Consider the following 4,601-nt stretch of genomic DNA (forward strand, 5'->3'; position numbering starts at 1 on the left):
GAGGCTGGTCACAAGAGCTGGGGGAGGAGTGGTGATCCGCCAGAGTGGTGATCAATGGCAGAGTCGAGTTGGAGGCCTGTGGCCAGTGGAGTTCCACAGGGGTGGGTTCTGGGGCCAGTCTTGTTCAACGCCTTCATCAACCACCTGGATGAGGGGACAGAGGGACCCTCAGCAAGTTCCCTGCTGGCACCAAACTGGGAGCACTGGCTGATTCCCCAGAGGCTGTGCTGCCATGCAGCAGGATCTCAATCAGCTGGAGAGTTGGGCAGAGAGGAACCTCCTGAGGTTCAACAGGGACAAGGGCAGAGTCCTGTAGCTGGGGAGGAACAACCCCCTGCACCAGGACAGGCTGGGGGTGACCTGCTGGAGAGGGAGCCCTGGCCCAGGCTGCACAGGGAGGGTGTGGAGGCTCCTTCCTTGGAGCTCTTCAAGACCCACCTGGACACTGTTCCCGTGTGACCTGATCTAGGTGGGACCTGCTTCTGCAGGGGAGTTGGGCTGGATGATCTCTACAGGTCCCTTCCAACCCCACCATGCCGTGATTCTCTGATACTCGTTGAATTACAGACGGTCTCATTAGCTACAAAATACATCTTTATTAAAACCAGAAACAGACTTGAACCCACAGAGGGGATGGAAGAACACAGAACCAGGCGGAAAAGAGGGCAGTGAGGAAAAGGAAGACACAGCAGGGGAGTGAAGCCTGGAAGGGAAACAAACACACAGCAAAAGCCCCAGCAGTGGCGAGACTGAGGTCTGGGCCAGCTGGTTGGGGCACTCCAGGGGTAGGAGTTCTTCTTCAAGAGCTGCTCCTCAAGGAAGCTGCTGCCCAGGCCGTGCTCCAGCTTCCCAGCAGTGCCGTCTGGGTTGAGCTCCATCCTGCCACATGGCCAGAGGGGCAGGGAAGGGAGAGAACCTGCCACAAGTGCCCCAGATTCCCCTGCTTTCTATCCCATGGGCAAACACTGGCTTCTGTGAAAAGCTGCTGCAAGTATCCCCTGTGGGCTTTAGGAGGAGCTTCCATTTAAACATAAGGAACATATTTCCCTGTTAATGTGAGGGAGCCCTGGCCCAGGCTGCCCAGGGAGGGTGTGGAGGCTCCTTCTCGGCAGGTTTCCAAACCCACCTGCACACGTTCCTGTGTCCCTGACCAAGCAGAACCTGCCTTAGCAGGGGGTTGGGCTGAAAGATCTCTAAAGGTTCCTGACAAGCCCCATCATTCTGTGACTCTGTGGGGGGCAGCCAGGCCCTGCCTCCAGCTGCCACAGTCACGGCTGGACGGGGCCTTCCCTGCAGAGCCCCGCACAGCCCAACACAGACACATCACTTCACAGGCATCACACAGTCACAGCATCATTTCAGCTGGGAGAGACCTTTCAGCTCTTGGAGTGCAGCCTCTGTCCCAGCCCCATCACCCACCAGCCCATTGCCCTCCGTGCAACACCCACCCGGCTGTGAAACCCCTACAGGGACGGTGACTCCAGCAGCTCCCTGGGCAGCTGTTCCAAGGCCTGACAACCCTGTCAGCAAAGAAATTCCTCCTCACATCCAGCCTGAACCTCCCCTGGCACAACTTGAGGCTGTTTCCTCTTCTTCTATTGCTTGTTATCAGGGAGAATAGACTGACCCCCACCTCACTGCAGCTTCCTTTCAGGTAGATGTAGAGAGTGAGAAGGTCTCCCCTGAGCCTTCTTTTCTCCAGGCTAAACAGCCCCAGTCCCCCCAGCCCTTCCTCATGAGACGTGTTCCAAATCCTTTCCTGGCTTGGTAGCTGCTTCTGGATCCTCTCCAGCACCTCCATGTCCTTCTTGTAGAGAGAGACCCTGAGCTGAGCACAGTATTGGAGGTGCAGCCTCACCAAAGCCGAGCCCAGGGCAACGATCAGCTCCTTGCTCCTGCTGACAACACTGTTCCTGATCCAGGCCAGGATGCCCTTGGCCTTCTTGCCCATCCTGGATGACTGAATGCATCCAGCTGGGAAGCTCATTAGTGACGCTTCAGCAGCAGGACTTGGGTTAAAACTGGCCTTTCTGGGAAGAATGAAGCATTTCTTACACCAGCCACAGCCCTGCTCTCTGTGCCCTTGCCCATTCACACCAGCTGCCCAACGGGAGACAGAAACACAACAGTGGATGAAAAGGAAACAATCTCTTTGGGGATGGGTCTCACCTGTTTTCATTTCTTTTTCCTTCTTGGAGATCTTGCCTGTCTCTTCCGTGACCTTGGCATCTCCCTTCTCACACAGGCAGAGAACCGAGGCGCCGGCGCTGGCCGCTTCCACCACTGCCCACAGGGCCCCTGAAACACAAACACAGAGCACGTCAACAACCAGCAACCTGCAGGATCTGGCTGTCTCCTAAAAGAGGACAAGGCTTTCAACTCAGCTCATCAAGAGAAAGGCGCTGGGGACAGTCAGACACCCCACTGGAATGAGGCTTGGAGAAGGTTTTCACAGCTCCAGCTGGAACACTGCACAGGGACTCACAAAGTTTACCCCTAAATGTTTCCAAACCCTCCTGGCTTCTCCTCTTTCTGTGAGCACCTTGGTTTTTGCAAGAGGCTGGTTTGGGAAGTGCCTCTGCTGGGGGCTGTTTCTGTGACTGATGGTGTGTGGTTTAGAGGAAGGGGATGGCTCTGAGTAGGAGGGTGCTGACAACACCCAGTGAGAGCCCAAAGCCTTGCACCTACCCAACAAATCACCAACACAACTCCTTTTGTCACCTTCCTGCCTGCCACAAGCATTCACAAGGGAGGATTAGACTTGCAAGTACAGATAAAACCCCAATGGATGGAGTTCAGAGGGACACACAGAGGTGAGGGCAGGACACGTTCAACCACACCCAGTGGGAAGAGGAGCAAAGAGCTGTGCCCACCACATGAACCCAAGGAGCAGACAGCACTGACCAAGAGCCCCCTCCCACTGATGGCCCTCATGGGGCTTCCTGTAGGGAATTCAAAGCCCTTTATATCACTTTAAAACACCTGACTCAGATGAGAACCTGTGGGGCAACCAACTGTTCACCACAGCTCTGTGTTTGCTTCTCCCAAACGTGCTCACACACCCGTGAGGGAGAAGCAGCAGCAGAGAGACTGAGCCAAAGTTGCAACCTCCCGTCCCAAAAAGAACCCTGGCCAAAGGCAGCCGCCCCACAGCCCCGTGGCTCCCTCCTGAGCTGCAGCCACCGTCCCCTCCAGAGAGGTGGCTTCAGCAGCAATGCTCAAGTCAGCTGCTGGAGAGAGGGACCCGGCACTACCGATGCGATTCCAGGGGGGCTCCAGGAGCCCTTTGAGCTGTTGTCACCCCTCTCTGGGGCTGAACTTCTCTCCGCCTCCCCCGCCATGGGACCGCATCAAGCAGCGTTTAAACACAACAGCACGAAGGAAATAACGCGGGGTGGGGGAAGAGCGGGACACAAAGTGTTTGCGGTGAGCGAAGCGTGTCCCAGGCCGCTGCCAGCGCCGGGGCCGCCTCCCCCGGGACTCCCCGCCGCAGAACGGGGCCCAGCCCGGTCGTTCCCGGCTGCCCGGGGCTCGTCCCGCTCCGCCGCGGCTGCCCGGCTGCAGCGAGAGGCGGCGGCGGGGAAGCGGGAGCGGGTCAAACCCCGAACAGAAGAGCGGAGCGGGACAGCGCCGGGGCGGGCCGCGGGCGGCAGCCCCCGCCGGGCCCGGGCCCCGCTCCCGCTTTCCCCCGCGGCACGGAGGGACGGCGCGGCCCCGCCTCCCCCCGCCCCGCTCCGCGCCGCCGCCGGGGCCCGAGGAGCCGCCGCGGAGCCGCGTTCGGCCGCCTCCCCCTCACCGGCGCCCGCGGGCGGCTCTCGGGCTCCCGGGGCCTCGCCGCCCGCCCCGGGCCCGCCGCCGCCTCCGCCCGGCCCCGCCTCACCGGACACCCCCGGCCCGCCGCGGAGCCCCCTCCCCGCCGCCCTCCCGCCGCCCCCCGGCCCGCCCGCGGCCCGCGCTCACCGCCGGCCACGCGCCCCCCATCCTGCGCTCGCTCGCCGCCCGGCGCTCAGCCGTGGGGAGCTCGGCCGCCTCCTCCTCGCCCGACACGGCCGGAGCCGCCTCCGCCGGGACCCCCGGGAGCAGCCGCCGGCGCCGCCCCCGCGCTGAGAGACCCCCGGCAGCGCGAGCGGCGGCGCGGGCTCCGCGCGGGGCACGCTGGGACTACGACTCCCGGCAGGCACCGCGGCTGCCGCCGGCGGCTTTGCGCGACAGCGAGGCGCGGGCGCTGACGGGAAATGGAGTCCGCGGGGCGGCCGCGGGGAAGCGGCGCCTGTCCCGCGGCTGCCGCTGCTCCCGCTCCCGCCCCGCAGCATCATCACCTCTGGGCACAGGCGTAAGAATCGCCCGAGGGTGGCGGCTGGAAGGGCCGTCACTAAAAAGAGTCACAGAACGGTGGCAGTTGGAAGCGACCCCTAAAGCTCATCCAGCCCAACCCCCATCTCAGGCGGGTCCCACCTAGATCAGGTCACACAGGAGCGTGTCCAGCTGGGCTTGGAAACCTGCCGAGAAGGAGCCTCCGCAGCCTCCCTGGGCAGCCCGGGCCAGGGCTCCCTCACCTCAGCAGGGAAATAGCTTTTGCTCATGTTTCAATGGGACATTTT

The 4,601-nt window shown here is 61.9% G+C and overlaps 1 long non-coding RNA gene across 1 annotated transcript; it reads right to left on the reverse strand.

Annotated features, from left to right (window-relative positions):
* Positions 1–576: 576 nt before the first annotated feature.
* Positions 577–4,249, reverse strand: LOC133629395 (uncharacterized). The gene is made up of 2 exons (XR_009821018.1): positions 3,961–4,249; positions 577–2,298 (listed from the first exon to the last, which is right to left on the reverse strand). It is a non-coding gene; the product is annotated as an uncharacterized LOC133629395 (long non-coding RNA).
* Positions 4,250–4,601: the final 352 nt, after the last annotated feature.

The sequence above is a fragment of the Colius striatus genome, unplaced genomic scaffold, assembly GCF_028858725.1.
Source record: "Colius striatus isolate bColStr4 unplaced genomic scaffold, bColStr4.1.hap1 scaffold_40, whole genome shotgun sequence".
Classification (NCBI taxonomy): domain Eukaryota; kingdom Metazoa; phylum Chordata; class Aves; order Coliiformes; family Coliidae; genus Colius; species Colius striatus.